The sequence below is a fragment of the Aegilops tauschii genome, chromosome 1 (assembly GCF_002575655.3).
Source record: "Aegilops tauschii subsp. strangulata cultivar AL8/78 chromosome 1, Aet v6.0, whole genome shotgun sequence".
NCBI lineage: Eukaryota > Viridiplantae > Streptophyta > Magnoliopsida > Poales > Poaceae > Aegilops > Aegilops tauschii.
Genome location: NC_053035.3, coordinates 404,836,533 through 404,849,749, shown reverse-complemented (window position 1 = coordinate 404,849,749; position 13,217 = coordinate 404,836,533). Strand labels below are relative to the sequence as shown.

Here is a 13,217-nt window from a genome sequence, read left to right as displayed (position 1 = left end):
CCCCTGGGTGGGCACAACCCACCAGGGCGCGCCCCCCTCTCCTGGCGCGCCCAGGTGGTTGTACCCACCTAGTGACCCCGCTGACCCTGAAACCAACGCTATAAATTCCTATTTTCGAAGAAAAAATCAGGGAGAAAGAATTATCGCAATCCACGAGACGGAGCCGCCGCCAAGCCCTGTTCTTCCTTGGGAGGGCAGATCTGGAATCCGTTTGGGGCTCCGGAGAGGGGGATCTTCGTTCTTCGTCATCACCAACCCATCTCCATCGCCAATTCCATGATGCTCTCCACCGGGAGTGAGTAATTCCTTCGTATGCTCGCTGGTCGGTGAGGAGTTGGATGAGATTCCTCATGTAATCGAGTTAGTTCTGTTAGGGCTTGATCCGTAGTATCCACTATGTTCTTAGATTGATGTTGCTATGACTTTGCTATGCTTAATGCTTGTCACTTTGGGCCCGGGTGCCATGAACTCAGATCTGAACCGTTTATGAATTCATCATTATATACATGTGTTAGATCCGATCTTGAAAGTTATAATCACCTACTACGTGTTATGATCCGGTAACCCCGGAATGACAACAATCGGGACTTCTTCCGGTGATTACCGTAGTTTGAGGAGTTCATGTATTCACTATGTGTTAATGCTTTGTTCCCGTTCTCTATTAAAAGGAGGCTTTAATATCCCTTAGTTTCCAATATGGACCCCGCTGTCACGGGAGGGTAGGACAAAAGATGTCATGCAGGTTCTTTTAATAAAGCACGTATGACTATTTACGGAATACATGTGTACATTATATCGATGAACTAGAGCTAGTGTCGTATCGCCCTAGGTTATAACTGTCACATGATGAATATCATCCAACAAGTCACCGGTCCAATGCCTACGAATTTATCCTATATTGTTTCTGCTAAGTTACTACTGCTATCATCACTGTTACACTTGCTACAAAATTGCTGCTATCACTCTTACTGTTACTATTGCTGATGTCACTATTATCAAAACTATCAAACTACTTTGCTACTGATTACTTGCTGCAGATAATTAATCTCCAAGTGTGGTTGAATTGACAACTCAGCTGCTAATACCTTCAAATATTCTTTGGCTCCCCTTGTGTCGAATCTATAAATTTGGGTTAAATATACTTTATCCTCGAAAACTGTTGCGATCCCCTATACTTGTGGGTTATCAGACGTGCTTTTAAGTTCCGTGCCATGCGGGCCGCACAGTAAACGCAGGCAACCAAACGGGCCAAGTTCTTCCCGCGCAGGCCAGGCTGGGCCACATGCAGGCAACCAAACACGCCCAACATGTGCGTGCAGAGGCCAGCGCTCGTAGGCAACCACGCCAGCGTGGGCACGTGATGAGGACGAGAGGCCGACGCTCGACGCGCTAGCGGCCGCCTATCAGTGCAGCTGCGTGCGTGAAGCCCGGGCGGTGACCAATCCAGTCCAAGATGATGAAGATGTCAACGAAGTAGACACGCGTTGAGATGATGAATGGCGGCGGGCGACGCAAACCGATCTATAGATCGGATCGGGTAACCAAAAAAGAACACCAATCAAGCGATCGACGAGAGAAAAAATCCGAATCAACAGATCGGGAAAAAAGACTCTCAAGGCAACCGGTCAACACGACCGGAGACGAACCCTAGGTACGGGCGGCGCGACCCCCGGTGGCGATCATGGAGATCGACCGTCCCGAGGGCGGCGTGGTGCAGAAGCGGCAGCGACTAGGGTTTTGGATCGGTTAGGCTGATACCATGTTAGAACGATAGAGAGGGGGATTTGGTGGAATAGTTGTTTGTATTGCTTGGGCCTCGTGGGCTTATATATAGGAGTACAACGACCAACTTAGAGTACAAGACATGGCAGGACCAAATTCTAGTCTATCCTATACTTCCTAATAATCATATACCCAACATTCATTACGCAATGACAGAAATTCTATACAATCCAAGACATCAAGGTTTTAACATAAAATTAATTATGTGAGTAATTCCAGTAGAAAACTGACGAATGAGTGTCACTCTGGGTATGAGCACTAATTTAAAAGGTATCGGAATGCTTGATTTCAAGCTATATTTTCAGCTTTGCAAGCAGCAAGGTGTTGCCATTATGTTTAGGTCCGGTGCAAGAGCTTCTATTACTACAGGAATTAGTTTTAAAATAGGAGTTGTTAACTGAAGCAAGAACAAGAAAAATAAAGTGACAGTATGTATGTGGACCAACCACAAAAAAATACATAATAGCATGTGTATATTTTTGCCTGCAAAAAAACGATTCTAAACATGCATACTCTCAGTCCAGTGCGCTTGCCTAAAAAAAAAAGAAAAAACTCCCAGTGCGCTGTGCGCCTCGTCGACTTCCTCCCAAGAACCCAGCGCCGGGTTGACGGAATCTCTCCTCCGCCGCCGTCCTTCCATCCCATCCTCCCACAGGAAAGCTGTGATTCTCCGCCCCAATTCCTCCCTCCCTCCAGCTTCCCGCCTCGTGTCTCGAGCGGCTGGACTGTTTGCGCGCAATCGGCGAGGCCGCCTCGCCGGCGACGCGCGATGGAGGAGCAGGAGGGGGAAGGAGTAGGTCAGCACAGAGGCAATCGCTGCCAGGGTTGTGGATTTCATCAGGCAGCCCGTGCGCATTAGGTACGCTGTTAGCCGTTTCTGTCAGGTGCAAAAATAAGGATTTAGTCAAGTTTCAGATTAGAATCTCATGCCAGGATGTTGGAATGATTGTATGGGACTGGAATTGCATGTTACTGATTTGAAGCCCTTCCTTGGTAGCTGATACATTTTGCCTCCTTCCCCGTAATTGAGATTCCAATGCTAGATCAGTATGCAGCACTAGTATCCATATTGCCGTCTCATGCGTCTGAACAAATACAATGTTGAGCACCAGGATAATGTTGAAACTGTATCAGTTATATTAAGTACTAGCGTGCAATCTTGTAATTTTTTTACCGGTATCCGCACTCGTTTTCTTTGTTAAGACTGTCACTAGAGGCGGAATAAGCCCCTCATTTTGCATTTCATCAGTTCCCTGTATGCTAGCTAGATGGCATCTTCCACTCTGAAAACAGGTGTGCCTGTCACTCTGCAAGAGCCAGAGCCCTCCTCGGAGATGTTCAAGCAAGGAGCATCCATTCGAGTAACTGGAATGTACGTTATCGCAGTTGCTTCCATCTAAAAACCGCACATTTTAATTTTTTTTTCCAACCGGGCTCACACCCCTTTTCATTAGTTTTGCAATCAACGGAAATACATCAGTCTGTCTGTAGCATCAGTTCAACAGCACACACTAACTAGGCACCGAGCCATATGGAGCAACTACTAGCAAAAGGGGACTGAAAGGGGGGAGCGAGTTGGTGCATCACCAGGAAACCCACCGCATGATGACCCTGAAACGGACCATCAGCTATGGAGCAAAAACCTGGCGATACAACAAACTAGTGCTCAAATATAAGACCGTTTAGGGAATAAGACTCCGCAAAAGAAGGGCCAAAAGATAACAGCAATGATCCAGCAGGCATCAAACCGCTGTGGATGAAGGCTATGCTAGAATAGGATGAAGAGCTAGCCGATCTGGATACCGTCACCATCTCCCAGAAGAAGCCTGCCGCGCGAGTATGATCTGTCTGCCAGAGCAGCCGCCACATGAGCCAGCCTCTTCACACCAGCCTGGAACTTCGTCTTGTCTTCCTCCTTAAGTAACCCTGCCCAATATAGCATAAACGAGCAAGCGGTGAAGACAGCCTCCAAAGGAGTGCGAGCATCATACTTTTCAAAAGTAACATTGTTACGAAGGCACCAAATCCCCCAGCAAATGCCTGCAATTATCATTATATAGAATTTATCCCCTCTCGGGAAGAGTTTGTATAACCAAGCCAAGCTTGTCCATAGAGATCGAGGGCAACAAGATACCCCTGCTGTCAATCCCAGCACACCCCAGACCGTACGAGTGAGCGGGCAAGTAAAAAAGAGATGGTTAGCAGTTTTCATGTTTGTGCAGAATGAACACACAGGATTCCCCGGCCAATTCCTTCGGCGCATGTTGTCGCGCGTAAGCACCGCATTTTGGAACAGCTGCCACAAGAAAATTTTAATTTTCAAGGGGATTACAGCTTTCCACACCCATTTGTAACTGGGACTAGATAGGTTTCTCTCCAACCGTTCGTATACAGATTTAGTGGTAAATTTCCCCTTACTAGTCAAAGACCAGGATACTGAGTCTGGATCATCATTTAGAGGTCTTTTTCTTGCCTCGCACACCACCCACTTCCATTGTTCCTCCAACTCACCAAAATGCCTACGTCGAAAGGTAAGTTCATAGTTTTTTGCTACGAACGAGGCAAAAGTGCAATCTTGGTTCTGACAAATGTCAAATAGAATAGGGAAGCGATCTCGTAGAATACTATCATCTAACCATGGATCATGCCAGACCCTGGCCAAATCCCCACTATTGATGTTAATTCTCCTCCCAGCCATATAAGTTGCCTTGACTTTCATGATGGCTTTCCAGCAAGGGGAGTTAGAGAAACGGCTACGGATATTCGCAACAGTTCTGTTCCTGAAATATCTTGCACGGATAATACGTTGCCACAGCCCATCACTAGTTTCGAGCTTCCACCACCATTTCACAAGGAGACTGATGTTCTGCTTATGAAGATCCTTTATACCCAAACCTCCAAAAAATTTAGATCGACAAATCCTGGCCCATTTGACCATGGTAAGCATGTTTCTTATTCTTCCTCCTCCAAAAGAAGCGTCTACGATGTTTATTCATTTTTTCAATAAAGGTTTTGTTAAAGAGAAACATGGACATCAAGTATGATGGGACTCCATCAAGACTAGAGTCCAATAATGTTAGCCTGGCCCCAGAGGGTGCTGCATAGGCACTCATGCATCCAGCCTTTTGATCATCTTAATATCCAGGAAGTCCAACTCAATGTTTTTAAGAGTGGAATAGGTGACTAGCACCCCCAGGTATCTCATAGGTAAAGTGCCCACCCGACAACCAAACATCTCTGCATATACCAAGTCAGTTTCATTATCCCCTCCAATAACGAATACTTCAATTTTTTCAAAGTTAATTTTTAACCCTGACATAAGCTCGAACAGATATAGCAGCAATTTGACATTGATAGCCTTGTCTATGTCATGCTCGAAACATAGGACTGTGTCATCAGCGTATTGGAGGATTCCCACCCTCCCTCAATCAGATCAGAGGCCAGTCCTTTGATGAGATCATTTTTTTGAGCAGCAAGTACCATCTTAGTCAAGCACTCAACTGCAAGGTTAAACAAGAAAGGAGAATGTGGGTCGCCTTGTCGCACCCCCTTGGCACTTTGGATATATGGTGCTATCTCATCATTGATCTTCACACTCACTGTACCATTTTTAAGGATTTGCGAAACCCACCCGCACCACTTGGAATTAAAGCCACGTTTAACATGACAATCAAGTAGGAACTCCCAATTCACTTTGTCATAGGCCTTCTCGAAATCGATCTTAAGAACTACTCTCGCCTGCTTTTTCACATGAGTATAGTGCAACACCTCATGTAGGGATAAGATACCATCCACAATATGCCTTCCTTTAATGAACGCATTTTGTTGGATGCTAAACATTTTGTTAGCAAACTTGCCGGCCCTAAGATCCATGACTTTAGTGATCAATTTATAGGGGCAACGGAGCAAACATATAGGCCTATACTGCTGGATCTTTTTGGCATCTGTTGATTTAGGAAGCAACATGATGATACCATAGTTCAGCCGTTGCACATCCAGCTTGCCTTCATAGAACCACTCAAACAAGCTGAAAAGGTCCACGCTCACCACATCCCAACAATGTTGATAGAATTCAACAGGGATATTGTCCGGACCAGGGGCTCGATTAGATCTCATCTCACATAGAGCCTTTTTAATTTCCTCAAGGGAGAAAGGTCGCGTCAGGTCCTCATTATTGTCAGATGAAATTTTTTCATCCTGGGACCAGAGAGAGGCATCTATGTGACAAATATTGCCAGGGGCTGGTCCAAACAAATCTTTATAGTATGTAGTAGCATGGGACAATAGGTTTTTGGTCCCTTCTACAATCACAGAACCGCACTCAAGGAGATCATAGGGTTTTTCCTACGTCGCCCATTGGCCACTTTATGAAAAAATCAGTATTATTATCCCCTTTCAAGAGCCATCTCTCATTAGAGAATTGATGCCAGTGAAGTTCTTCTTCTACATATAGATCATTAAGCTCAACTAGGATATCCAGCTTTCTAGTATAAGCCTCCCCACAAAGACCAATAGTTTCCTCAAGTGTTTCTAATTCTTGAAACTCGAGTTTAATAAGATTCTTCCTGATTTTATTATGTCCAAAAATATTTGACCCCCAACCTTTGAAGAATTTCTTAAACCTCTTCAATTTGATATTTAAAATATCAATAGGATCATTAGTATAAACTAGCCTGGACCTGATCTCAGCCACCCAAGGGGAGAAAGTCTGGGTTACTCAGCCAGGCATTATCAAATTTAAAGCATCTATTCCCCGGGGCCCTAGATGGTGCCACCCCCCATCTAGGAGAAGTGGGTTATGATCAGAAATCTTGACCATTTTATGAACTGAAACAAGAGGATATAAATCCTCCCAATCAAATGACATCAACACCCTATCCAAATTTTCCAGGGTAGGGTTCTCCTGTTTATTAGACCAAGTGTAACAGCCTCCTGACATATTGATCTCTCTCAGCCCTAACAGGTGAATGACAGAATTGAACACATCAGAAAAATGGGACATGTTTTTTTTGTTTTTCTCCCCACTATGACGCGAAATATTAAACCCCCCCCCCCCCCCCCGCACTAAATAAGGAATGTGGGTATTATGGCACATAGAGGACGTTTCTGCCATAAACTCAGGTTTATGCTCATCATGAGCAGCACCATATGCAACCATCAAGGCCCACTTGCTCTTTTTTCTTCTGTCGAAAAGGTCGATTTGTAAAATAAATTTCCCGTGTTTCACCCCAAGGATATCAAACTTATCTTTATTAATACCACAAAGGATGCCTCCAGATTCCCCCCTAGAAGGGTTCCACTCCCAATGAAACTTTTGATATGGATCCAGTTTTCTAAAAAAGGAAGGAGTGTAGTTGCTTTTCATAGTTTCTTGCAACCCAAGGAAGTCCACCCCATTAGCATTAATCATGTCAGTGAGGCAGGTAGACATGCCTTTCTTACCTGCCCCCCTACAATTCCAAAAGATACCTATCATTTATATCGTTCCGGTTTATCTCTCAACCTGGTAGGTTTGCGAGGATTCATAGTATCCCTACCATCTCCCTTTCTCTTTTGACTTCTAGTCATAGGCCTAACAGGGTCATTAGGGGACGAAATGACCACTGTTCTTCTTCGCTGGTTTTCCTCTTTTTTGCCTTGATTGGACAAGAGTAAAAGATTCATCTTCTTCTTTATATTCCTCATCCCAAGTCAAAGATAATGGAATGTTATTACCCAACCCATCATTAATAGTTATGTTAGGAGATTCTTTCTAATTTTTTGTCAAGAAGTAAATTCCTAGATGTCTAGTTCGCGAATGACATCAATAGTGGCAAAGTTAATTATCATCAGGAATTTGTACTCCCATAAGGGATGCACGCAACACAATATCAGTATTAGACAGGACCGAGAACTGATTATTAGTGTTGAGCATTTTTTTACCTTCAACATCACGTTTCTTTAGTCTGTTGGCAGCCCTATCTTCCACCCTCTCCAGCTTCTGGAATTGTTTGCATGTAGCCCTGTCCTCGGGCACCACAGAATCGTGCATGGGCGACCCAGAAGGTGACTCAACAGTGTATTCACTGGAGTTCTCTCCCCCTCCGCTGAACCTTCTTCAAGAGGAACAATATGAGGCAAAGAGGGCTAGATCACATAATCTGACAAAGGAGGAAACACAACTCCATGAGGGTTATCGTAGTACTGAAGAAACATAGGAGGAGGGATAGGGGTTTGGATAATTTCGCAAGCACCTTTTTTATGGTTGATAGCAGGGATAGGGGACACACACACCCACTATCATTTTCCACCTCATCACCATTGTTTTCACAGGAGAATCATAATGAGCCATTTTTTTCATTAGCATGCTCTCTAGCCATGGATTCAATCAGCAGCTCAGTGTGGTTCCCCTCATCACTATCCTCCTCATTATCGTTTTCAACAACAGCAGGTAAACATTGCGAGCTTTTATCATAGCTCTGGGATGAATAATTCCCCACCATAGAAGCATTAGTCTCCCCTTGTTCAGTAGAAGAAGCAGGGTATGAGTCCACCCTAGCTTTCTTTGGAAATGAGGGGGATGCATTGCTGTCCACAGCAACCGAGGATTGATTCTTATCCCCTCCCAACAGACACGTTTTCTCTACTTCATCAAAGAAATCATAGAATTGTTCACCCAGCATCCCCTTAGCAGATGGAGGAATTTTTTTCACCTCTCTGCACCCAAGTAATATTCTAGCATACTCAGGTTTATGCAAAGTGGCTTCATCTACTTCCAAAGTTATGCCCACCAGTCCCCAGCATATGCAACATGCTCAGTACATCTCTTTTCCAAGGGAACATTTCTAACTCGAACCCATGCTTTTTCCATATTTCCTTTAGCTCCCGCAGAAGCAGACCATGGAGTTATGCAAACAATAACCAAGCCATCTTTCAGAGGGAGACGTTTGCCATAACAGCAGGCTCTTTCTACCTCACTAGCATTAGGAAACCGCATAACAAATTGGGTAGGGCTAATGGAGCGAGCAGTACAACGCCACTTTTTCTTCCCAGGTTTATGAGCAAAAAAACATTAAATTCATGTTCAATCTCTTTCACAGTAGCAGCCCCCCCTATGATGGTGATTACCATGTTGTTTGTTTTTTTCAGAGTTTTGTTTAGACGCACACAGATCAGGGATATAGAAAAAACCCTGTCCAGGGGACTGAAATCCACACAGCAAAGGAACACACTCCCAAGGCCTCAGTGATTGACATAACTGAGAAATATGACCAAGTTTGTTGCATTTCTCGCAACGAATGGTAGGGCAACAAGGAGCGAAATGACCTGGATTGTTGTAGTTGAGGCACCATTCTTCAGAGCTCTTGATGCCCGGAGGCGTAGTCGGATCAGCGGCAGGAGGTGGCGCCGCTTCCTTGGACGCCGCTGTCTTCTAGGTCTCCCACTCCTTGGCTCCTCCTCGCATCGCCCGCGCCGCCGCTTCCCATCTGTCTCCAGCGCCTCCTCCAACAGTCTCAAACTCCCACGCGCATACATCGCTGGATCTGGCCGCTGCCACACCATGGCGTGTCTGGTTGGGCGGCGGCGCCTTGCGCCCTCCCCCAAACCCGTCGCGGCCAGAGGTGTCGCGCGCCCTCCGAATCTTCCCCCGTCTCGATCTCCCATCGTCACAGGCGGGTTGCCGCGGGTCTCCCGGCGATCTGAGCGAAGGAGCGGTCGCCGCCGCCGACCTTGCCACGCCAGCAGCCAAAGGAATCGCGCGGAGGAGGTAGAGGGGATGAGGAAACCCTAGCTCTCTCCCATAGATGCCCGAAGAGATGAACGAGATGCAAATCGGACCTGGTCGTAGTGGTGGTAGGTGGGGAATTGGGTGCGACCCCCTCCTCTCGGTGTCCATTAAATATCTCCTCGCCATGGCCATGATTGGGCCCCTCATGGTGGTGAGACGGCCATGAATCGGATCCGGCAGCTCTCGCGATGCCAGATGTAGCGTATCCAACCGCTGCATGTCTCTCCTCCTCCCCACTTTGCATGCAGGGACCCGCATGCGATGAGATCGTGCATGGCGGCGAGATGAGGCGGTCAACCCTAGCCAGATGGCACGGGAAGGAGATGACCTGGTTGACCTTGATGCACTCTCCCTCGTGCATCGACCGTCACGTCTCGCTTGTCGATCAGCACCATCCGAAGCGCGCCGTGGCGGAAGGATCTCGCCGTCGTCGGCGGTGAGAGTGCGCGCCGCGACGAGGTCCGGGACGAACGTAACCGCACATTTTAATTAAATGTGCTAACCTTCTTGGCTTGCGATTCTCCAGCATTCAGTCATACGATGTGGACTCTGCAGTTGCTGTCATTCGAGATGGCAGCGCGACGCTGAAGATCGACACCCAGCACCTGAGGGACATTGGTTTCCAGTCCACTGCGCCTTTATGTTTCAGTTCATCGGCGTCGGCGAGCTCCTGATCCGGCCAAACGACGACATAGCTCTTTGTCCTTCTCCGCCTTTTCTCATTGAATTATATATGTCTGGTGTCATTGGAACAGTGATGCTACACCGAATCTGTTGCTTATGTACGTCCCGCAGGCGATTCTGCAAGCACGTGTGGGCAGGAACGTCGATGGCCATGACCTGAACCTTTATCGCAGTTGCATGAAGCCAGACTGCTGAGCTTTAGGAAGGCATGATCCAAAGCCGTCAACCATTCTCATGGCCTCAGTTCAGTTCCTCTGAAGTATGGATCACATCCCCGCGCGGCCCCCACGTCATCCGCTTCGGGCGACTCGGGCGGCGACTAGGGTTTCCCCGTCGCGCCGCCGCTCCCTCACCCTCCCTCCCTCGCCGCCACCTGAGAAAGCCACAGGATCCGCTCGCGCGACCGCCCGTGATGGTGGCGGCGACGCCTCGGACGCTCCTTTCCTCGAGGAGGACCTCGGATCTGGGGCGGTGGCCCTTCTTGGCGAGGCGGCGGCGCCTTCTCGGCCGGTGTCGTTCGCGGGTGTGCTCTGGCCGGCAGCCTCGACCACGCGGGTGGTGAGACGACGGCGGGTGGTGGCAGCGGCGCGGAGGTCTTCCCCTCCTCGTCAGATCTGAGGTTGGCTCCTTTCCCCTGTCTCCCTCGTCCCCGCCGCTTCTCGCCAGCCTCCCTCCAAGCGCCAGTATGATGTGGGTAGGTGACCGGTTGAAAGGATCGATATAGTTGACTAGAGGGGGGTGAATAGGCAACTAACAATTTTTAGCTTTTCTTTACCAAATTAAACTTTGCATCAAAATAGGTTGTCTAGATATGCAACTAAGTGAGCAACCTATATGATGCAATGACAACAAGCACGCAAGCAAGTAAGAGATATAACACAAGTAAACTTGCGAAAGTAAAGGGACGAGATAACCAAGAGTGGAGCCGGTGAAGACGAGGATGTGTTACCGAAGTTCCTTCCTTTTGAGGGGAAGTACGTCTCTGTTGGAGCGGTGTGGAGGCACAATGCTCCCCAAGAAGCCACTAGGGCCACCGTATTCTCCTCACGCCCTCACACAATGCGAGATTCCGTGATTCCACTATTGGTGCCCTTGAAGGAGGCGACCGGACCTTTACAAACAAGGTTGGGGCAATCTCCACAACTTAATTGGAGGCTCCCAACGACACCACAAAGCTTCACCACAATGGACTATGGCTCCGCGGTGACCTCAACCGTCTAGGGTGCTCAAACACCCAAGAGTAACAAGATCCGCTAGGGATAAGTGGGGGGAATCAAATTTCTCTTGGTGGAAGTGTAGATCGGGGCCTTCTCAACCAATCCCGAGCAAATCAACAAGTTTGATTGGCTAGGGAGAGAGATCGGGCGAAAATGGAGCTTGGAGCAACAATGGAGCTTTGGGGGGAAGAGTGTGACGCCCCCGATTTGACCGTACACTAATCATGCATGCAAATGTGTACGACCAAGATCAGGGACTCACGGGAAGATATCACAACACAACTCTAAAACATAAATAAGTCATACAAGCATCATAATACAAGCCAGGGGCCTCGAGGGCTCGAATACAAGTGCTCGATCACAGACGAGTCAGCGGAAGCAACAAAATCTGAGTACAGACATAAGTTAAACAAGTTTGCCTTAAGAAGGCTAGCACAAACTGGGATACAGATCGAACGAGGCGCAGGCCTCCTGCCTGGGATCCTCCTAACTACTCCTGGTCGTCGTCCGCGGCCTGCACGTAGTAGTAGGCACCTCCAGTGTCGTAGGTGTCGTCGTCGACGGTGGCGTCTGGCTCCTGGGCTCCAACATCTGGTTGCGACAACCAGATAGAAAGGAAAGGGGGAAAAAAGGGAGAGAAGCAACCGTGAGTACTCATCCAAAGTACTCGCAAGCAAGGAGCTATACTACATATGCATGGGTATATGTGTAAAGGGGCATATCAGTGGACTGAACTGCAGAATGCCAGAATAAAAGGGGGATAGCTAGTCCTGTTGAAGACTACGCTTCTGGCCATCTCCATCTTGCAGCAAGTAGAAGAGAGTAGATTGAAGTCCTCCAAGTAGCATCGCATAGCATAATCCTACCCGGCGATCCCCTCCTCGTCGCCCTGTTAGAGAGCGATCACCGGGTTGTATCTGGCACTTGGAAGGGTGTATTTTATTCAGTATCCAGTTCTAGTTGTCATAAGGTCAAGGTACAACTCCGGGTCGTCCTTTTACCGAGGGACACGGCTATTCGAATAGATAAACTTCCCTGCAGGGGTGCACCACATAACCCAACACGCTCGATCCCATTTGGCCGGACACACTTTTCTGGGTCATGCCCGGCCTCGTAAGATCAACGCGTCGCAGCCCCACCTAAGCACAACAGAGCGGTCAGCACGCCGGTCTAATCCTAAGCGCGCAGGGGTCTGGGCCCATCGCCCTATGCACACCTGCACGTTGCGTACGCGGCCGGAAGCAGACCTAGCCTAGTGGCGTTCCAGTCCAATCCGGCGCGCGCCACTCAGTCGCTGACGTCAAGAAGGCTTCGGCTGATACCACGACGCCGGGATACCCATAACTACTCCCGCGTAGATGGTTAGTGCGTATAGACCAAATGGCCAGACTCAGATCAAATACCAAGATCTCGTTAAGCGTGTTAAGTAACCGCGAACGCCGACCAGGGCCAGGCCCACCTCTCACCTGGGTGGTCTCAACCTGCCCTGTCGCTCCGCCACAAAGATCCACTTGCGGGTACTCCTACGAGCTGACCCGACTTTAGTCATCACATGTGTCATGTATGTAGTATATAAGTATATACCCATGATCACCGCCCAGGTGATCACGGCCCGATAGTATAGCACAGCAGACGGACAAGAATGTAGGGCCACTGATGGAAATCTAGCATCCTAAACTAAGCATGTAGGATTGCAGGTAAAGGTAACAACAGTAGTAGCAAGGATAGGCTATGCATCAGGATAGGATATCGGAAAACAGTAACAT

At 47.9% G+C, this 13,217-nt stretch overlaps 1 long non-coding RNA gene across 1 annotated transcript; it reads right to left on the bottom strand.

The window, feature by feature from the left end:
- Window positions 1-3,172: 3,172 nt before the first annotated feature.
- Window positions 3,173-9,645, bottom strand: LOC141023016 (uncharacterized). Its single transcript, XR_012183850.1, has 2 exons — window positions 7,705-9,645; window positions 3,173-3,708 (listed from the first exon to the last, which is right to left on the bottom strand). It is a non-coding gene; the product is annotated as an uncharacterized lncRNA (long non-coding RNA).
- Between the last annotated feature and the right edge of the window lie 3,572 nt (window positions 9,646-13,217).